This window comes from Sapajus apella, unplaced genomic scaffold (genome assembly GCF_009761245.1).
Source record: "Sapajus apella isolate SASKATOON/1434 unplaced genomic scaffold, GSC_monkey_1.0 scaffold161, whole genome shotgun sequence".
In the NCBI taxonomy this organism is placed as follows: domain Eukaryota; kingdom Metazoa; phylum Chordata; class Mammalia; order Primates; family Cebidae; genus Sapajus; species Sapajus apella.
Window position 1 is genome coordinate 2302782 of NW_022437101.1, and position 23741 is coordinate 2326522.

General features: G+C 36.8%; 1 protein-coding gene across 5 annotated transcripts in view; it reads right to left on the reverse strand.

Annotated features, from left to right (window-relative positions):
* Window positions 1-23741, reverse strand: part of PARG (poly(ADP-ribose) glycohydrolase) — a 116180-nt gene that overhangs the window by 72928 nt on the left and 19511 nt on the right. The gene's annotated exons all lie outside the window — the stretch shown is intronic.

A 23741-nucleotide genomic window follows, 5' to 3' on the forward strand; every position in this document is an offset into this window, starting at 1 on the left:
ATGTCTTGGCATGAATTTCTTTGGGTTTATCCTACCTAAGGTTCAGTCAGCTTCTTGAAACCACAGATTCATGACTTTTACCAAGTTTTCAGCCATTATTTTTTTGAAATTTTTTCAGTCCTATCCTCTTTCCCTTCTCTTTCTGTCCACATGATGACACAAATGTTATATCTGAACTCTGGGTTTTGATTTTCATCTATTTTCTCACTGCTGTTCAGACTGAGTAATTTTTCCAAGTTCACCAATTCCTTCCTCTATCACCCCCATTCTAAATTAAACCTGTCTATTCCATTTTAAAAATTAAGTTATTACATTTTTCAGTTCTAAAATTTTCATTAGTTTTTTTTGATAGCTTTTTTTTTCTTTTCTGGGACTTTCTATTTTTTCATTTGTTTCAAGCATGTTTATAATTGCTCAGCCTTCCTGTGGTGGCTACTTTAAAATCATTGTCAGATAATTCTAACATCTGTGTTCTCTTGGGGTTGGTGTCTACTGATGTTCATTTTTCATTTCAGTTGAGATTTTCCTGACTCTTTTCTGGTTATGAGTGGCTTTATATTGAAATTTGGATATTTGGGGTACTATGAATGTTTGTACCTTATTTAAATCTTCAGCCACAGCAGGCTTTCTGTGACACTGTGCCAGCAGGAGAATGAGACAGCTACTTCATTACTAGTAACTGAGGGAAAAATTCATGTTCCCCAGTCAGCCTTTAGTACCCAAAGTGGAAAGTGGGGGAGGTACCTTGATAGTGCTGGGTTGGGGTAAGAGTTCAAGCTCCTCATTAGGTCTTTACTGGTATTACCTTGGTACCATGTACTCTCCTAGGGTCCTATAGTCCCTAGCTGGTCAGTGGTCTTCTACCTTTCAGAGTCTTATGTTTGTTTCACATACAAGGTCCTGTGTTTTTTGCTGTACTTAGTGGGAAGGACAGAGAGAAGTGCCTATGCAAACATGTTAAACCTAAAGATACTAAACCTTAAGTGTCTTAACAGGCTGACATGTCTCCTTTGGGTACCCATCCTTGTCTTTTCAAACTGACACGAGTGCCTGCTGCAGTGCTCTGCTGACAAGATTTACAATATTGCTTATTTATCTGATGAAGCATTATTACACTATACTTCTTCACAACTGTCAACACTCCGGGCCTATGTCTAATGCTGCTTTGGAAACACATAGGATAACCTAAAAAGGTCATTGGAGAACACAAGCAACTCAACTACTATTTGAGATGGAATGCATAATCTAAAATGTCACCATGACCTTATAACCTGTACAATGCAAACTGGGATGCAAGTAGGGAAAAGTTACTTTATAATGTACATCATTTCTTAACTTCAAGAAAAGCAGGAGCCATTGGTCAAATATTCTATAACAATTAAAGAAAAATAAACATATTACTTATGATGATAATAATGGTTATAAGGAAGGTAAGCATTTACATGACGATAAAAAAGAAAGCTATATTAAATTCTCTCACAAGTAAAACCCTGCCCTCTACTGGATCGTCTACATAGACAATTACATGCAGCGAGTGTCTTGATCTTGTGTGTGTGTGTGTGTGTGTGTGTGCGCGCGCGCAGCAACTTTTTATTCTAGTCCCACAAATTGGCTATATATATATATATATTTCAGTCAGAACTGATACAGTAAATTCCAAAATTATACTGCTACTTTGCCTATCTCCTCTCTTTAGATTACAGATCTATTCATTCATTCAATTGGATGGTAAATAAATACCTGAGAAACTATTATGTGCCAGGAAATGTGCCAGAAGATGACAAAACAGTAAACAGTAACAGACGTGGTCACTGACCTCATGAATCTCATGGCACAAAGTCCTATCCTGTCCCTGTGACCCCCCAATACATCAGCCCTAACCTTGGAGGTCAGTAATAACTGCAACCTCATCATAATGACTGTGAAGAGGCTATTTTTTTTTTCTTCTCTCAATAAATAGAAACATGGACAAGCTACTAAAATAAAGAAACTAAATGTTCCAAACATCAAAACATTATAAATTATTTAAATATCTACAAACATACAAATAGAAAAGAGATATTTACTTATTTCTTCTTTCTTTGAATACCTGATTAACTACATACATCTGTTAAATATTTATATATGACTAAGTACCATACCTGACATATAGAAAGTACTAAATATTGACTACTGAACTTGGAATTAAGAAGTAAAATTTGTAGCTCACAAAATGAGAAAACCAGTGTTATTTCAATAAAAGAAAATATTTCTACAGATTTTTTTCAAACAATTCAGAGCAAACAGCTTTTAAAAAGTAATCAATCACAAATCAATGAATATAAGAAATACCACAGCTGCTCCGTTTTCTCCATGGGTCTAAACGCAGTTATATCCTAATAAAATTGTGAAAAGTTACCAACAATCCTCTTTAATAAAAGAAATCAAATTTATATGAAAAGTCTAGGACATGAAACTTCAATTAATAGACAATTTTTCAATAAGAAGTACACCGCTTCAAAACCTAAATAGCAAAAAGGAAATACCCTCATAATCCTATGTTCCTCACATATAAATATATATACCTTTTTTTTTAGATAGAGTCTCACTCTGTCACCCAGGCTCGAGTGCAGTGGAATGATCTCAGCTTACTGCAATCTTCGCCTCCCAGGTTTAAGCAATTCTCCTGCCTCAGCCTCCTGAGTAACTAGGACTACAGACACATGCCACCACGCTTGGCTAATTTTTGTATTTTTAGTAGAAATGGGGTTTCGCCATGTTGGCCAGGCTGGTCTCAAATTCCTAACCACAGGTGATCCACCTGTTTCAGCTTCCCAAAGTGCTGGGATAACAGGTGTGAGCCTGTAATACTGAAGATGGGTAATGGGTAAAGGGAGGTTCATTACCCTATTTTATTTTTTATTTTTTTTTGAGATGGAGTTTCGCTCTTGTTACCCAGGCTGGAGTGCAATGGCGCCATCTTGGCTCACTGCACCCTCCGCCTCCTGGGTTCAAGCAATTCTCCTGTCTCAGCCTCCCAAGTAGCTGGGACTACAGGCGTGTGCCACCATGCCCAGCTAATTTTTGTATTTTTAGTAGAGACAGGGTTTCACCATGTTGACCAGGATGGTCTCGATCTCTTGACCTTGTGATCCACCCGCCTCGGCCTCCCAAAGTGCTGGGGTTACAGATGTGAGCCACCGCGCCCCGGCCCCTTATTTATTTTTGTATACGTCTGAAATGTTCCTTTAAAAAAAATGTCCTGGCCAGGCCTGGTGGCTCAACACCTGTAATCCCAACACTTTGGGAGGTCGAGGTGGGCAGATGACCTATATTCCTAATATTAATATAACCAATATTTACATCTAAGTTTCTTTTTCCTCTTACATAGGTGCATTTATCAGTTGAAATTATGTTGCTCAGGCAATTTAGTATATTTTTCTCATCTAATATGATAAAAAAGGCATTTTTACATCACTAAAGGCAGAATGTTTTTTAAAATGTATTTTCACTGAAGAAAGTTTATGTAAACAAAAAATAAAGAAATATTACCCATAAGCCTACTGCCAAGCTATCCTCTTTTCAGACATAGACTGATGCATATTTCCCTCCCAAACTTTTTCTGAGAACTTAGGTATGTGTGCATATAAACACATAGTTTTTGTTACGTTAATTTTTAAAATATTATACTTTTCTGCAACTTGTTTTTGCCTTAAGAGAAAGCCTAAAAAGTCTTTCCATATTATACAATGATAAATGCTACACAGTACTCCAATGTAGAGATGTACAATAATTTTTGTAATCATTCCCCATTAATAACCATTTTCCCCAACATTATAAAATCTTTCAAAAATACAGCAAGTTAAAATAACTATATACTGAACACCCAAATACTATTTAATTTCTGATTAACATTTTATATTTGCTTTTGTCATGTTGTCATCTGTCCATTCTTCTAACGATCTATCAATGCATTTTTTAATGCATTTGGAGGTAAGTTACAGGCATCAGTAAACTCCACCCCATCACTTCAGCTTGCATATCAACAACTAGGGTTCAGGCCGGGTGTGGTGGCTCATGCCCATAATCCCAGCACTTTAGGAGGCCAAAACAGGTGGATCACTTGAGGTCAGGAGTTCAAGACTAGCCTGGGCAAAATGGTGAAACTCCAACTCTACTAAAAATATAAAAATTATTTTATTGTATGATTACACCACAATTTGTTTATTCATTCTCTGTTGATAGATACCTGGGCTGTTCCCAGGTTTTGGCTATTATAAGCTGCTATAAACATTCTTTTACAAATCCTTTTATGTGCATGTATTTTCATTTCTCATAGGTAGGTACAGAAAGAGTGAAATTAATGGGTAAAAGGGTAAATATATGTTTAGTTTTCTAAAAAACAGCCAGACATTTTTCCAACATTGTAGTACATTTTAAACTCCCAACAACAAAGTATGAGAGTTGCAATTGCTCCCTATCTCTACCTACATTTGGTCTTTTAAATTTTAGCCTTTTTAGTGCCTGCAGGCTAATTAATATCTTATTCTAGTTGTAACTGGCATTTCTCCAGTGACAAATGACATCAAGCATTTTTTAATGTGCTTTTTGGCCATTTGTATACCTTCCTTTGTGAAATGTCTTCTAAACTCTTGCTCATTTTCTAATAAGGTTGGCTGTCATTTTATTTTTCAATTGTGGTTCTTTATATATTCCGGATCTATGTCCCTTGTCAGATAAAGATTGTGCAAATATCCCTCCCTGTCTTAACATTTATTTATTTCTATTTATTTATCTGAGACAGGATCTCGCTGTGTCACCAAAGCCAGATTATAGTGATGCAATCACAACTCACTGCAGTCTTGACCTCCTGGGCATCAATCCTTCTATCCTCAGCCACCTAAGTAGCTGGGACTACAGGTGTGCACCACCATGCCTGGCTAATTTTTGGATTTTTAATAGAAACCGGGTTTTGCCATATTGCCCAGGCTGGTCTCAAACTCCTGGGCTCAAGCAATGCATCTGCCTCAGCCTCCCAAAGTGCTGAGATTACAAGTGTGAGCCACCACGCCTGGCCTCCAAGTGATCCTTCCACCTCCGCCTCCCAAGTAGCTGGGACCACTGGCATGTGCCACCATGCTTAGCTAATTAAAAAAAAATTTTTTTAATAGAGACAGGGTCTCCCTATGTTGTCCAGGCTGGTCTTAAACTCCTGGGCCCAAGCGATCCCTCTGCCTTGAACTCCCAAAGTGCTGGGATAACATGAGCCACTGAGCCTGGCATCCCTGTCTTTAGCTTGCCTATTTTCCCAATGTCTTTTCATCATGAGTATTTATGAATTTTTTCTTTTATAGCTAATGTTTCCCATGTCCTAGGAAATCTTTGTCCACTCCTAAGCTACAAAGATGTCTTCTTCTAGAAGTGTTATAGTTTTTGCTTTTACAGTTAGAGTTAGAATTATTTTCTATGTATAGTGTGTGGGAAGGGGTGATTTTTTTTCAAGTCCACATGGAAATCCAGTTTTACCGGCATCATTTGTTGAAAAGACGCTTCTTTTCCCTTGCATTGCTTGGGCACCTTTGTTGAAAATCAAATAACTGTATAAATATAGGTCTGTTTCTGGGTTTACTACTTGGTTCTATTGATCAACTTGTTTGTTATGTCAGTATCTCACTGTATTTGTTTCTTTGAGCTGCTGTGACAAAGAACCACAAACCAGGTGGCATAAAACAACAAAAACTTATTATCTCATAGTTCTGGAGACTAGAAATCTGAAATCCAGTTGTTGGTCATAGCATGTTCCCTATGAAGGCGCTAAGGAAGAATGCTTCCTGCCCTCTTCCTAGCTTCTGGTGGCTTCTGACAATCCTTGGGGTTCCATTACATTCAGATACATCACTTCATTCTCTAATTCCATCATCACATAAGTTTTTCCCTCAGTGTCTTTGTCTCTGTGTCCTTTCCTTCTCAAATAAGGATACTAGTCATTGATTTAAAGTACACCATAATCTTGTATAGCCTCCTCTTAACTCGTTGCATCTACAAAGACTGTATTTCCAAATAAAGTCACATCCTGAGAGTCCAGGTGGACATGAATTTTGGGGGACACTATTCAACTCACTACACATACTGTCGTGGTTACTATAGTCTTATTGTAAGCAACCAAAACAATATAAGTCTGCAAACTCTATCCTTCTTATTTATAATTTCTTTGTAAATAAGGGTCCTTTGTGTTTCCACATAAATTTTAGGAATCAGATTTGCATTTTCTACAAAAAGCCTGCTTGATATTATGACTGGAACTGCACATAGGGAGAAGTGACATCTTAACCACACTGGGCCATCCAGTCCATGAGCATGGTATATATTCTATTATTCAGGTTTTCTTCCATTTCTCTCAGCAATGTTTTACAGTCTTCAAGGAACTGGTCTTATACACTTTTTGTTAAATTTATTTCTAAGTATTTTATGTTTTTTAATGCCATTTTTGATGAAATTTTTAAAATTTCATTTACTGTGAGTATATAAAAATACGATTTTTGTATACTGACTTTATGTCTCGGTAAACAAATTAGTTAAATATATTAGTTCTAACAGTTATTTTCTAGGTTCCTTGGGTTTTTCTGCATAAACAAACACTGTCAACTGCAAAAAGAAATAGTTTTACTTCTTTCTTTCTGACTTTCAAACATTTTATTTCTTTTTCTTCCCTTACTGCATTGGCTAGGATTTCTACTTCAATGTTAATAAGAATGAAGAGAGTGGGTATTCTTGCTTTTTCCCCAATCTTTGGGAAGAGCATTTCATATTTCACCATGAAGCATGATTTTAGCAGGTTTTTCATAGATATTCTTCTTTATTTTTGAGACAAATTCTCACCCTATTGCACAGGTTGGAGTGCAATGGCATGATCTCAGCTCACTGCAACCTCCACCTCCCAGGTTCAAGCAATTTTCTGCCTCAGCCTCCCAAGTAGCTGGGACTACAGGTGCACACTACCATGCCCAGCTAATTTTTGTAGTTTTAGTAGAGATAGGGTTTCACTATGTTGGCCAGGCTGGTCTCAAACTCCTGACCTCAGGTGATACGCGCACCTCAGTCTCCCAGAGTCCTAGGATTACAGGTGTGAACCACCACACACAACCTGCTAATAGTTCTTTACTCTGAATGGTTACTAAATTTTGTCAAGTGCTTATTCCACATCTATCAAAATAATCATATGGCTTTTAAAATATAAATCCAATCCTGAATTTCTGAGATAAATGCTGCTTAGTAATGATGTATTATCCTTTTTACATATTTCTGGATTTTAATTGCTAGTATTTTATAAAACCTTTGTCACATACTAGTATCAGAGGTATGCTGGCTTTATAAATGAGTTGGAAAATGCTTCCTACTCCTCTGAGTTCTGTCAACTTAGTATTATATCTTCCTTAAATGTTTGAGAGAATTGATCAGTAAAAACATCTTGGCCTACACAGTAACCAATATTTAATTGGGCATATTTTACTAGGTATGCTTTGTCTCTCATATATGTTAAAATAGTCTACCTTGACTGCCATCAAACCACTAGTTTTATTATTTTTATTTTCTAATATCTAGAATAGTATACTTGAGTCCCTTTTTCAGTTTTATCTTTACCTTTCTGTCACTCATGTGCTATTCTCCAGTGATACTTAACTATTTGCACCTCCCTAATGTACCATACTGACTTCATCATATACTATGATCAAATCACAACCTTTTAAACCTATTTTCTCACTTATAAAATGAAAATATCTTGCAGAGATGTGGTCAGAGCTATAAGCTTCTCAACAAATAACAGCTAATATCATGATGATGATGATACATTTATTTTACTCTCTGTCTTGTTTAACATTTTACTACCATTAAATCACAAATTATGCTTCAGGACTTAGTCTACATCTCCTTGGGAAGGCTTCACTGACTGCCCCTTACTCTATGACTCTAGAGCTAAATGCACATACTTGCATTAGAGGAACACTTATTATTAATTATTACAATTATTTATATGCATTTTTGTCCTCCAATCTGTGAAACACAAAAAAAGCAGAGATTTTATTTTAAACATCTTGAGACCCCCTGTACCAAGCATAGTATTTAGTGCTCATTATTTGCTGAATAAAGAGTTGATAAAACCAAAATTATTATATTTTATCTTCAAAGTCTCCTTGCATAGAAAGGATAAGGACATCTAGAGAGACTAAAGCTCCAAGAAAACAAAGCAATTTGCCCACATTCAGCACCTTAGTGGTGGCCGGGGGTGGTGGCTCATGCAATCCCAGCACTTTGGGAGGCAAAAGCAGGTGGATCACTTGAGGTCAGGAGTTCAAGACCACCCTGGCCAAGGTGATGAAACCCCATCTCTACTAAAAATACAAAACTTAGCTGAGTATGGTGGCCTACACCTGTAGTCCCAGCTATTCGGGTGGCTAAGCCAGGAGAATCTCTTGAACCCGGGACATGAAGGTTGTAGTGAGCCAAGATCATGCCACTGCACCTCCAGTCTGGGTGACACAGCAAGCCTCTATCTCCAAAAAAAAAAAAAAAAAAAAAAAAAATCAAAAAAACATCGGGACTAGGTTCACAAGAAAGGGTATAAAAAAAGTACTGGCCAAGAAACTAGAAGACTAGTTTATAGGCCCAGATCTGCATTTACTCTCTGTAGTAACCACAGAAAAATCCCAAAATTCTTCATTTCTTCATCCATAATAAGGATAATTGTACTATAACTTTAACTTACAGAGTTATGAAAGCTCTCAGATATAATAATGTTTTATAAATTCTAAAGTTCCATATACAAACGCAAAGTATTAACATCTAATGGGCCAGTAATTCACAAACTTTCTAGAGCCTCCTTCTTTTTTTATCACCTCATATCAATTAACTGCCAAGTCCTATATTGATTGATCTGGCAGGATCTCACATATTTATCACCCCAACTTAATCACTACTAAACTACCCTCAGCCCCTCATCCAGTCTCATCAAGATTACTACAATAATCTAACTGCTGTCCTGCTGACAGCCCATCTTCAGTTTCTGCCCAAGTTTCTGGCGTGCTTCTGCCCCACTTCAAAGCTTTGAACGGCTCTTTGATACCTTTTCAATACAGAACAAATCCCTTGAACCAACAGTCAAGCTCCCTTATCCTAGAGGCTTATCTAGTCTCATTCAGCACATATATAACATACACACACACTAACTCTACCTTCTGTGCCTCCTACATAATAGAAAACTCAGAAATTCACTATTCTATATTATCTACTTGTGCTGCTACAGATACGATCCTGGAATATCTTTCCTCCTTAACTCCAAAACTTATCCCGCCTTTTGATCTTGCTCAAACGACAGTTTGCTTCAAGTCTATCCAAATTTCCTCTCCAGCTAAAAAGTAATTCTTCCTCTTGTAATTTATTTGCACTTTTTTTTCACAAGACACTTAAGACTTTCTGCTTTCTGTTGTTATTTATGAACGTGCCTTCTAGACCTTACTAGACACTCCTTTAAGGAAAGATTTATGATTGATTCACCATTCCTACAACAGTGATGCTCATATGTAACACTGTCAATAAAAATATTATAAATTAACTGACACTTTCTATCTGGGTTAGCTGATTTTACAAAGTTCATCCTCTTCCTTTCCATTGCCATTCAGAAACTCTATTGCTTAGCAAAAAATTATAGTTTTAAGTTAATTAAACTGTCTATAGGCTGAGCTTTCTATACTAGAGCTACCTCTAAGGTTTCCCAAGTCTAAAACACAGGCTCACATTTCAAAAATTGAAAGTGCAAAAAAATTAAATGTTAGAGGAAAAGCAATCATACTACTAAATTACGTAAGGATAAAAAAAATCTGCTGGAGAAGGTGAACATTTCTAATATTTATCTGTGCACAACTCAGGCTGACACCTTGAAGAGAATGATATGACAGCTTACACGAGAACAAACTCACTCATTCCCCTTAATTTCTGAAGGCTCATGAAAGTCTGACAGACCAGCCACAGGGTGATCTCTCATGTGTATCACCCATGACAATTATGGCTTCAATAAAAATGGTCTCCATTTTTAATAAACTCCAATTGGTTTTCAGGAAATAGCCAGGCTAACATGTTCCTATTTAAGAAGGCATATTTCACCAATTAGCTGCTAACTAGTTCATGGACCTAAACACGACTGTGCATAGAGAGGTACAAAATCAATGTGGTAGCAAAGGGCAAGGTAATGTGAAGGGCTGAGTCCCGGGGTCAACTGTGGTGACACGTGCAAAGAGCTGTGCTGAGAATCACCTTGCCCCTCTACTTTCTTTTGGTTCGATTTGGTTTTCCTCTTCAAACAGCTATTAAGAGTCTCCCTATGAATTTTCAAAGTGTTATGACTCAAATCTCAGAAATGCTGATAAAAATCATAGTTCATTATAAGCATTTAAAATGATTTGCCCTAATGATAGATAAATGAGATACACCTAATTTTTAAAGTATTCTGTAATTCACGCTGGAAATAACCTGCAGGGGTCCTTACATTAATTTGATAGCTACTTAATATGGGATAACTGGACTGCTAAATAGACATTTTGTTTCCTCCCCACCAAGGGTTGCCAACAGAAGGGGAAACGGAGGAAAAGGAGTGCTAAGCAATGGAATCTCCTTTCATTCTCAGTCTCCACTCCTATGGCCCAGCTGTCACCAGCTAGTACAGGGACAAAGGAGGAGAAATGAAGGGAGAAGAGTCCTCCTGCCAATTCTTACCATAACCTTACTTCCAATCTCTCCTACGCACTGCTGTATTTCTAGTGACAGAACTCTGCATTAGTTTTTCACTTCAGAAAACAAACCATCAGAGGGTTACAATTACAGATTTTTCTGGATGTGGTGGAAATGTCACCATCGTGACTCGTAATTCCAAATAATTAACAACTAGTCTGGGAACACAATTAGATTAGGAAGAATATCTTCATCCAATTCTTGAACAAAATATGCCTCTAATCAAAAACAGTCACACTATTTTCCTACACAAACTTCATTAAACATGAAGAATAGAATTGTGTCAGTTTATAAAACATGAAAGAAGCTCTTTAAACAGTATTTATTGTACAATCACTATCTATTTTCATGCTAATAAAATACACAGAAGATTTTTTACTTTAGAAAAGATAAAACATAATAATATACCCTCATTATCCTATGCCTCCAAATAATTTACTTCTCAGTACTGTTATGGTAAATGATTATTCCTTAGGAAACAAACCCACACTGGCATGAGACGCTCTGACAGGTCTTTCCTATCTCTCACTTCCATTACTGCACATGGCCATAACCATCAATCACTTTTGCAAACACCATCAAACCACATTGCTATTATGTCCAAACCAACGGATACTTTTAATACCATATAGTCATCACACTATTATCCATCTTTATAGACAGGCAATCAAACTCAACATGACAAGATTTCAGAGAAACAGCTAATGGTGATATAAGTTTTCTAGCCCTAGAAGTAAAATGGATGTAATTTGTCCAAGAAATACAGGTGAGCAACAACTGCAATCTTTTATTATAGTTTATACTTGTAAATAATTAGGTTTTTTGAACTCTAAGAAATACTTTGAAAAATACTTATTTTTAAGTAATATATTTTTTAAGAGATAGGGATCTCACTTTGTTGCCCAGGTTGAAGTGCACTGGTGCAATCACAGCTCACTGACGCCTCAAATTCTTGGGCACAAGGGTCATCCTGTCTCAGCCTCCCAAGTAGCTGAGACTACAGACGCATGCCACCACACTCAACTAATTAAAAAAAAAAAAAATTCGTACTGATGGGGTCTTGCCATCTTGCCCAGGCTGGTCTTGAACTCCTGGGCTCAAGCGATCATCTTGCCTCTGCCTCCCAAAGTGCCAGAATTACAAGCATGACTGTCACACCCAGACTTAAGCAACTTTTAAGATAGTTCAATGACAGCTTAGCACACTCACAGCACTATTTTTAAAATGTGCCATTTGAATCAAGTAATATCCATACATACATATTATACTGCTTAATTCTTAATTTAATTATTAAATTATCCAGTATGAAATAATAATATTATAGTCTGAACTTCACTCTTATTAAGGATGAAACAAAACTAATTTTCCTAAAAGGCTTGAGGACACTCCCTGGAAGTGCATTCTTTGGAGAAAGAATAAAAACGTAAATACATTAGTAGTTAAAACAAATGCTATTACAATGAAAAAATCTTTTTAAAAAATTGGACAAGTTCTACTCAACAACTCTATGTAATATCCAATCTAAAAAAAATCAAAATGCAGTCAAAGAATGTTGAGAAGTCTCAGACGTTCCCTGTGAGCAGGTTTCCCTGTAGAAAGATAATGTCCGATGCAGAAGGAACCTTAGGGGTGACCTAGTACATTGTTATCCAATCTAACTTTCTGCAGTAATGAAAATGTTCTATATCTGTGCTGTGCAGGATGGCAGCTACCAGCCATATGTGGCATTTGAAATGTGGCTACTGTGACTGAAGAACTGAATTTTAAATTTTATTTCATTTTAATTAATTTCAATTTAAATAGCCATATGTGAATACTAGCTATTGTTTGGACTCCACAGATGTAGTCTTTCTTTCTATACCACTCCAATGAAATAGTCACCAGGGCAAGCGAAAGAAGATTCAGGGGTTTCAGACATATGTAGATACAACTAGAGATGACTCAATTTGCAGCTTTTTGTTTAGAGGTTTTAAAGTACACCTAATTTTATTCAACTGCATCAGGCTACTTATGGTAACTTCAATTCATTTTAAAAGAAGGATGAAAATGGTCAAATATTCCTCTTCAAATAATTTTGGTTTCATAGCCTATATAAAAATGAAGGCATATGAGGACTGATGTGGCACATAGTTACATTACATAAAACATTAAGAGGTCAGGTTCAATCTATCATCTGGGGCATTCATCCTCCTATTGTACATAGGAAATTAAAGTGGTAAATGAGCTCCTGAAGTGTGAACTTACGGAGCTCAGAAATCCAAGAAAGAGTATAGCCTCTCCCTTCTACTGACTTCTAGTCATATGTATCTTCTTAGCCCAAATATATTGAACACCCACTTTGCCTAGGACATTAGATTGAGCACTGTGAAAAATAAACACCAAGACAATTAATACAAGGTGTCTGTCCTCTAGAAACTTACTACATTGTAGCATAAAAATGCTACACAATGACTATAAAGCCTGGGCAGAGTGGTTCATGCCTGTAATCGCACTTTGGGAGGCCAAAGAGGGAGGATTGTTTAAGGCCAGGAGTTTAAGACCAGCCTGGGCAATATAAAAAAATTTTATGTCTCTACAAAAAAAAATTTTTAATTAGGTAGGTGTGGTGGTATGCACCTGCAGTCCCAGCTACTCTGGAAGCTGAGGTGGGAGGATCGCTTAAGCCTAGGAATTTGAGGTTACAATGAGCCATGATCATGTCACTGTACTCCAGCCTGGGGGGACAGAGCAAAACAGTGGGGTGGGGGGGAAGATTATAATAAAGGTTATGCATACTAGCCTTACCTTTTCTCTCTACCAATCACCAATCGAAAATGGTCAACTATCACCTTACACAAACATCCTAAATCTCTCAGTAAGTGATTGTGGCTCAAGGCCCACATTTCTGTGTGCTGGACTACTCTCCCTGAATATCCTGTACTCAGTTCAAGAAACATTAACCGTGCATCAGCCATGAGCCAGGAAATACTAAGACGCCCTGGAGAAGTTTGGCCTCATGAATATTCAGACATTTCATGGATATATAACGCCTCATGTAATAAGCACATGGAGGTATGCACAGGTACTACTGTGAGCACACAGAGGAGTTTTTAGTAGAGGCTGAGAGGACAAAAAAAGGATTCTCAGAGGAGATAAAAACTGAGCCGAGTCTTGAAGGATGGATTAAGAAGCAGGCAAACAGCATGACGGAGAACCACACGTAATTTAATGTCATTAGACTATCAAGTTTAGAGCAGGAAAAGTGGCATGAAATGATGCTGGAGAGGTGGACAAAGGCAAGGTCACAGAATGCCATAAATATCACCAATAGAGCTGAAAAGAGATGAAATGCCATGGAAGGCTTTAAGATCTATGGTTCAGATAGCTCACTGTGTGTGAACAGCATGAAGGATGGATTTGAAGGGAGCAACTGCACACAGGGGTCGGCTAGCTGACTGTTACAATATGCCAGCTGAGTCACAACAATGGTATAGAGAAGACAAGTGTAACAGAAATAGATGTGAGACTCAAGAAGTGTTTAGGAAGTAAAATTATGACATCGTATTATAAGATGAGGAAATGGTAGATCAGCAGAAAAAGGTGGCTGAGGCAGAATAGGGCAGCTAAGATGATTAAGTTCTGGATTGAGTGAATGAATAGATAAATGGTGCAACCATTCACTGACAGAATTTGGAAAACAGGTGACAAGGCTAATTTTAGGTACCTGTGGAATTCCAGTTGAATAAATCTAATAGGCAATTAGAAGCTGAGAGAGAGAAAGAGTGGCAGAAAAATGATTTGAGAGTAACCTGCAGTAAGTAGTATTGAAAGTTCTCACTATGTTAAGTGCTAGAAACATAAGAAAGAACAAATCACAGCCTCCTACAAGGAAGTTTACAGAAGATGACTGTAAAAAGTCAATTACAGAACTCTTGAGTGGTAATGATGTGTCAATGTAGGTTCATCAATTACAGCAAATGCACCACTTTGGTGGGGGATGTTGATAATGGGGGAGGGTGTGCTTGTGTCTGGGTGGGGGATATATGGGAAATATCTGTATTTTGCTGTGAATCTAAAACTGCTCTAAAAAAAGAAATACTAGGCTGGGTGAAGTGGCCCATGCCTATAGTCCCAGCACTTTGGGAGGCTGAGGCAGGCGGATCACCTGAGATCAGGAGTTCCAGACCAGCCTGGCCAATATAGTGAAGCTGTGTGTCTACTGAAAATACAAAAAGCAGCCAGGTGAGGTGGTGCATGCCTGTAATCCCAGCTACTTAGAATACTGAGGCAGGAGAATCACTTGAACCCGGGAAACAGGTTGCAGGGACCTGAGATCATGCCTTTGTACTCCAACCTGGGGGACAGTAAGACAATGTCTCAACAACAACAACAAAAAAGTCTAATAAAAAAATCTTTTAAAAAGTCAATTGCAGAAGTGATAGTCACGCTGAACACTAAATGTCAAGCAAGCACTAACCAGGCGGCAGGGAAAGAGAGACAAGGCCAGAAAAAATACAATAACATATATATCCTAAAGTGTAATTGTTTTGAACATGGTGCACTTGAGAAATGGAATAAGACTAGCTTTTCCTTTGAGATAATAAGAAAGAGAAGCATGAAATACATTGAAACCCTTAAATGAAGAAACTGAAGGAATTTACCTTTTAGATGTCCTTGAATCTCTCCAAAAGATATGAAATAGGAGCAGATGGATAGTGGAATGTCAGTAAACGTTAGAAAACAATGAAAAGTTTTGGAATCCTAGAGTAATGAGGAAATATATAAAAGATGGCAACAGGAAGCAAAGGCCTAGTTAAGATTCAGTAACATGAACTTTTAGCAAGGCCTATCAGTAAGATTTGTTATTCCCTCCCTCCCTCCTTCCCTCTCTTTCTCTCTCCCTTTATTTCTTCCTCCTTCCCTCCCTTCCCCATCACAACTGTGCTACACAAAGTGTGCTCCATGGAATTCTAGCTACAAAGGAAGTTAAAAGCTGTTACATGGAAGCTGTTTATAAATAAGTTTGAAAAAAAAAAAGGTTTAATTAAATAAAACTAAGTATGTTTCTTTACTGTAAGACACCTTAGAGCTATTCTCAGAAGGAGGACATAATATGCAGTACATTCCTCCACCTTAACCATTCAACCTTTTACTTATGAAAGTATTAATATTTGTGTAATACAACCTCAGACACAGTGGACCAGAAGAAAAGGGATGAAAGCAGTGGGGACTCAAAAAAAAAAGAAAAATAGAGAGCACAGTAGGAATAAGGGAATAGAAAACCAGGAGGTTGTAGTAGGAGAGGAATTCTGAGCCATGACTTTAGAGAAGGAGCTGCTGGCCCAGCGGATAATCAGGTCCAAGCTCTGGTCATTTGTGGTCACACTGGTTAACAAACTAGAAGGTCTCACACAGAATCGGGTCCGACTAGTAAATGGTTCATCAACATGAATATTGGCTCAAACTTTGGTAAACCACAGCACTAATGGCACCCCCTCACATAAAAGGCTCAATGGATCTATAGTCTTTGATGACCAAATTTACCACTTGTTTAAATAGACTATACATTGAAACAGTACATAAATTTGAAAAATAGATCTAACATTCTGTTTTTATTTACTCATTATTTTAATCTTCAGATAAAAATACTACAATAGTCCTTCCAGGGTTAAATATGAAATGTTACATGTAGATAAAAGTGTTCAGAGTGTACTCAAAAGGACTACAGAATGTATTTTTAATGAGTAGGAACACAAGAAGAATAAATGTAAATTAATTTAACAAGAATTATAAATCAAGGCATCACGTTGAACTGTGTTAATAAAATACAAACAAAAAACCCAAAACACTTCAGAGCTAGCTGATAAAGTGAGATATAAATCATGGGCAAGATTAAAACATTATTTTCATTCCTCTAACAATAGCTTTTTAGATTATGAAATCGACATTTAAAAGGGATAGGTTCTACTGCTTTTTGACCCAAATAAAGGGTTACAGTTATAGGACAAACTAAGTACTAGCTTAATTTCATTATTAGAATATAAATCTACTGAATATTCACTTTTGAGTATCTATAACTTCTAACCTCTTTGTCTAGCACATAAATAAATACAATCGAGATAGTGTTTTGCAAACACAAAGTAATAACTCTAACTTTAACAGTGATCTACTGCACAGAGGGCTCAACTAAGACTGATATTCCATGGTAACTGATCAAGCGTATAAAAGCAAAGTGCCTAATTCCAATTAGAGTAATCTGTCCTTTGGATATGCACTATTTACAAATTATAAATATGAGACCCTCAATATCCTTCCCAATTCAAAAGCACACATTAACCAAACCAGGGGGAGAAATTCCACATATTCCATACAAATCTAAAAGTTACAATGATCTGTTTCAATATTTTAGTGACTCTGATTAGCTCCCTTTTGGCTCCTATAGTTCTCATGAATTAAAGTGAGCTGTAAAGTAATGCAGACCTTATGATTCCAGAGACTGTGAGTCACCAAGGGAAGAAGTCCAAAAAGGTTAAATTTCCACTGAACTCCATATCAGAGGTTCGAAAGCTAGAGAGATAAAGACATTAGCTGTAGTCTTATGAAACATTCAAGGCTGCTTTCATTTGATTAGGAGTTTGGTACAGGCTCTTTGTGACAAATATAACAAGGACACTTTATATTCTTTAAGCGTTGAAGAAAATCCCAGGAAACAGATTATCTATGAAGAATGTTAAATCAAGCTAAGTAATTATGTGTTTATATACATTCAGAAACTTATGTCAATATTATAAAAAAATAATAAACTAAACCAAAACAAAAAACCACCACCAAAAGGCTATCATAGAAGGAGGCCACATTCCTTCAGTTACTGAATAACCAAATCTGTCATGATTTAAAAAGGTAGTTTAAAGAATTTACCGCCTTAGGTCAGCTTTTCTCAAACTATTCTAAAGAGCACTAACTGTCCATGAAATGTTTATGGAGAGTCTGGGGATCAAGAGTTGGGAAGAGGAGGAATGAAGACAAAAGAAAGAAAAATCTTCTAACAATATTTTTGTTCTAAAATTTATACTGAGTATATTTGATAAAGTTATAATTATCATGAGATAAGCTACTCATAATGGCATCCCACACCTCAGAAAGCCAGGAAGTCCACAGTATATCACATATGTATGAATGCATTGATGCTCAAGTGATGCATAAACATACAACTATTGAGTTTTATGTTACGGAATCATAGCTGATGTATGCTATGATTTTTGCCTAATAATTTCAACAGGTATTTTAACTTTTTATTACTTTATAACGACATAAATCAAAACTTAATTTCTTCCAGCCATTACTCAGCGTATGTAAAATAACTTTTTTTGTAATCTATTTTAATGTAATAATGTACTGCCAATACATTATAATTTTTAAAGTTTTCCATAATCACAAGTTCAAAAAACATTATTTTAGTTAAACACAGGTATAATAGTACATGCCTCCATTTTGGGGACAATAAGTTTTGTATACCTGTTTTTAAAATTTTAAATGGCTTTTCTCTTTCTGCCAATTTGGAGCCTGTGGAGGACTGCTGGGAACAGGACTTCTAAAGGCAAATATGTCTGGAAGGCTGTGTCCAAGGCCATTTTTGCAGGCTATAAGTGGGGTCTCCAAAATTTAAAATTGAAGATGGTTATACCCCAAATGAAACAATTCTATTTGAGCAAGAGATTTGTTTATATAAACAAAGCAAAGAACAACAAAGTGACTCCTGGTGGCAAACCAAACAAAATCAGAGTAATCTAGGGAAAGTTAACTTGGTCCCAGGGAAATAGTGGCATGATTCACACCAAATTCTGAGGCAATCTTCCTGCTAAGGCAATTGGACACAGAATCTGTATGATGCTGTACTCCTCAAGAAATTAAACTAATGAAAAGTAAATAAATAAAAGTGGATTTGTGCTCTTGTAACAAAACAAACAAAAAAACTAAAAAAATTTTAATGACACAAAGAGTTCTGAAGATAGCTTAGACATAATAATGTGATCAACTAAATTTGCGTCATTCAAAACTCAATATGATATCCCATTTACCTTTTAAATTAAGTAGCACATAAACAAAAAATGCAAGTTCAATACTAACAGATTTACACACTCTTATTCACAGTGATAGAGGCTTTAAACAGTCTTTCTCTGACAAGTCATAGGATAAGAGCTGATAGGAGAATGCATATTTGATATTTTAATAACTATAGCAAAGCCAAAAGATGCACGATTTCTAAGTTGCAATAATCTATTTTGTATATATGATCTGAAGTACAGTAAAGACTTTATGTTGTGTGTCTGTGTGTGTGTGTGTGTGTGTGTGTGTGTGTATTTGTTTTTTTATTTTATCTTTTTTTGAGACACAGTCTCAGGCTGGAGTGTCACCAGGCTGGAGTGCAGTGACACAATCTCGGCTCACTGCAACCTGCGCCTCCCAAGTTCAAGCAATTAGCTGCCTCAGCCTCCTGGGTAGCTGGAATTACAGAAGCCCACCACCATACCAGCCTAATTTTTGTATTTTTAGTAGAGACGGGGTTTCACCATCTTGGCCAAGCTGGTCTTGAACTCCTGACTTTGTGATCTGCCCGCCTCAGCCTCCCAAAGTGCTGGAATTAAAGGTGTGAGCCACCGCGCCTGGCCTATGCTATATATGTATATTTAAATTGTAGTTTACAAAGAGAAATATATTACTAGCCTCATCACAGCAACAAAATTATTCTAAAGTCTAGATTTTTCATTTTTACTTTTAAATGTCCTCTCCTTCCTGTACTCCTCTCACTCTCTACCTTTAACAGCCACAGTTGTAAAAAACAAAAGTAAAACCAAAACCACTTCATTTTGTTACTTATGACAGCCTTCATAGAAAAACCAATGGAAGGAAGAAATGAAAGGCATATACATTTCTATTTTTTCAATTCCAGACATAAAACTAAACATGGAAAAGAAGATGAAACAGTCACTAAAATCCTTAGGCTTCCTTTCAAACATTAATCCTTAATTAATCCAATTAATTCTTAAGAAGTTTGCTACACAACAACTGCAGATTTAAAGCTCTTTATATTAGTTTAACATTTTATACTTACTGTAAAATATTCAAAAAGTACATAAAATATATACGTATTTTTATAAAGCAATAATTAATAATTAAAAGCAAACACCAAGTCCAGAAATAGAAGCCAGCATCACAGAAGCAGAAGAAATCTCCTTAAACACACCTCCGCCATGCCCTTCTTCAGTTATTACAGCTTTAATGTAAATTTCACAAGTTAACACGCTATGAATGAAATGAAACAGTGCCAAAAGAGGAATATTTGGCTGGGCGCGGTGGCTCACACCTGTAATCCCAGCACCTGAGAGGCCGAGGTGGGCAAATCACTTGCGGTAAGGAGTTTGAGACCAGCTTGGCCAACATGGTGAAACCCTGTCTCTACCGAAAATCCAAAAACTACCAGGGCGTGGTGGCATATGCCTGTAGTCCCAGGTACTCGGGAGGTTGAGGCATGCGAATTGCCTGAACCTGGGAGGTGGTGGTTACATGAGCCAAGATCATGCCACTGTACTCCAGCCTGGGCAACAGAGTGAGACCCTCTCTCAAAACAAACAAAAAATAAATTTGAAAAAAAAAAAAAATTGCCAAATCCTGCTAATAAACAATTTTTAAGAACCCTTGATTTCAGCCAGGCACAGTGGCTCACACCTGTAATCCCAACACTTTGGGAGGCCGAGACGAGCTCAACAGATTGAGACCATCTGGCCAACATGGGGAAACCCCATCTCTACTAAAAATACAAAAATCAGCTGGGTGTGTTGGTGTATGCCTGGAGTCCCATCTACTAGGGAGGCTAAGGCAGGAGAATTGCATGAACCTGGGAGGCGGAGGTTGCAGTGAGCCGAGATCTCACCACTGCACTCCAGCCTGGCAACAGAGTGATACTCCATCTCAAAAAAAAAAAAAAAAAAAAGACCCATTTATAAGCCAGGCACGATGGCTCATGCCTGTAATCCCAGCCCTTTGGGAGGCCAAGGAGGGAAGACAGCTATTGCTTTAGCCCAGGAGTTCAAGACCAGCCTGGGCAAAAATGGTGAAACCCTGTTTCTACAAAAAAAAAAAAAAAAAAAAAAACTAGCCAGGCGTGGTAGCACATGCGTGTAGTCTCAGCATCTTGGGAAGCTGAGGTGGGAGGATGGGTGTAGCCTGAAAGGTCGAGGATACAGTGAGCTGTGACAGTGACACTGCACTTACAGCCTGGCTTTAAAAAAAAACAAAAAAAAACAACAACAAACAAAACGCTTTATAAACAAGCATTTCTACTCCAGAACACAAACACTGAATATGCAAACCAAATATAATTTATTTACAACTTAAAACTAAGCCAAACAATTGCTTCCCTTGCACTAAAAATCTTTTCTTCCACCGATCCCACCTATATGTATGTCAGACACTTATTTCTCACTGTGGGTAATAACTTGTTGTCCCTGTGAGTAATGACTTGGTAAAGCTCTAGAATAATATCTGGAGATTTGACAAACAGAAAAATATACAAGTGTATTAAACATCCAAGGTGTTTTGTTAAGTACACTGATAATGACAGAATAGCAAACAATCACAGGGAGTATCAGCTTTAAATCTCTAGATATGTCTTATACAAATTTCCTCAAATCTATCAAATTTCATCAAATTTATCAATTTGATGGAATATTATTGCAACCATTAAGACTAAACATTATAAAGTTACGTAACAGAAGATTTTGTAATACAGCATAAATTTTAAACATACATTTATATCTAGCTGTAAGACATCATATATGTGGGCAAAGACTTAAAGAATACAATAAGAAATGAATACTTAGTGTAGTTGTGGGGACTTCTCCAAACCTCCATATGTTTACAAAGTAAATAAAAATTAGAAAGTCTGGTTGGGCACAGTGACTCATGCATGTAATCCCAACACTTTGGGAGGCCGATGTGGGTGGATCACTTGAGGTCAGGAATTTGAGACCAGCCTGGCCAGCATGGCAAAACCCCATCTCTACTAAAAATACAAAAATTAACCGGGTGACGTGGCGGCACCTGTAGTCCCAGCTACTTGGGAGGCTGAGGCAAGAGAATCGCTTGAACCCTCAAGGCAGAGATTGCAGTAAGCTGAGATCGCCCCCCTGCACTCCAGCCTGGTTGACAGAATAAGATTCCATCTCAAAAATAAATAAATATCAGAAGGTCAAAAACGTAAGGATTACTCTCTCTAAAGAACTGTAAAACTATCATCAGCACCTGAGTAATCATCTCATATTTATAATGTACACTAACCACACAAAAACTTGCTATATATTACCCGTTTCAAGCATGCTTCTGGGCAAGGTCACCAGATAAATGGGAAACAAGGTCCTGTCTGAGTATTCTGATTAAGAAGAGAGAAAAAAATGACTACCTCATAGCAAAGTGACAGAGGTATTATAACCAATGGCATGTTTTACTGCCATCTCCAGGTATCCAATTTTACATTACTTTTTACCCAACTTAACCACCATATCCAATTTAAGCCCAGAAAGTTACAATACAAATGTTATCTCCTGGTAACTTAAGTGACAAGGATAATGATTATATCAGTTTGAACTACTTTTCATTGCATCAGATATTACATTGCTGCAACAGTGAAAGACATTTAGATTCAAGGATACCCTGAGATATCCAATTTCTAGACACAAGAATAAGGCTTCCATTATTCACTTTATGTCTGCCTTTTAAAGGCTATATGAGTCAAAAGCTTGATAAGATAATCCTGAGATTACTGGCACTATCTCAAAATGTACAATTAGTTTGGATTCTATTAATGTGACATAAAAATTGCCCTTAGCACCTAGGTTTTTTGCAGAAAGTAACAAACTAATCCTAAAATTCAGAGTGAAATGCAAAGAATCCAAAAAGAGCCAAAACAAACTTGAAGAAGGACAGTTACAGGACACACACTTCCTGATTTTAAAGCTTACCACAGAGCCACAGGAACCAAGACTGTGTGGTACCAGCACAAGGACAGACATATAGATCAGTGGAGTAGAATTGAGAGGCCAGAAACAATCCTTACATCAATTGATTTTGAAAAGGTGCCAAGACAATTCAACAGGGATAGAAGAGTATTTTCAACAAATGGTGCTGGGACAGCTTGCAATCCACATGCCAAACAATGAAGCTGAACTCCTACCTTACACCACATGTAAAAATTAACTGAAAATGGGTATTCACATGGAAAATAATCAAATTAGACCCTTAATTTACATCACATACAAAAATTAACACAAAATGGGAATGGTCATAGTATAGGAGGTAAAGCTATACAATTCTTAGAAAAAACATAAATCTTCTTGATCTTAGATTAGCTTCTTAGATATGATCCCAAAAATAGAAGAAAAGAAAAAAATGATAAACTCGACTTCATCGAAATTAAAAACTTTTGAGCTTCAAAGTATACCATCAGGAAAATGAAAAAAAAAAAAAAAAAACCCACAAAATCGGAGAAAATATTTGCAAGTCATATATTTGATAAGGAATCTGCATCTAAAATATATAAAGAATGCCTAAAATTCAATAATAAAGACAAAAAATTTGAATAGATGTTTCTCCAGAGAAGATACACAAATAGCCAATAGACAAATGAAAAGACCCCCTCTGCTAATTGTACTATGAAAGTGATACTCCTATCCACTGCTGGCAGCATAGTAAATTGCTACAATTAATCTACAGGAAAATGATTTTATGGCAAAAGTTTGTAAAAGATTTTAAAACAAATGTTTTGTGCTCTTTGACTTAGTCATCTAATTTCTGGAAATCACCTAAAGACACAATATCAAATATGGGAAAATATATATACATATAAAATTATGTTGCCACAATGCAATTCAGGGTAAAACTGGATGCAACCTAGATATTTGAGAATATGGGAACCATTATATTCTCAAAATCTAGTCATGGAATAC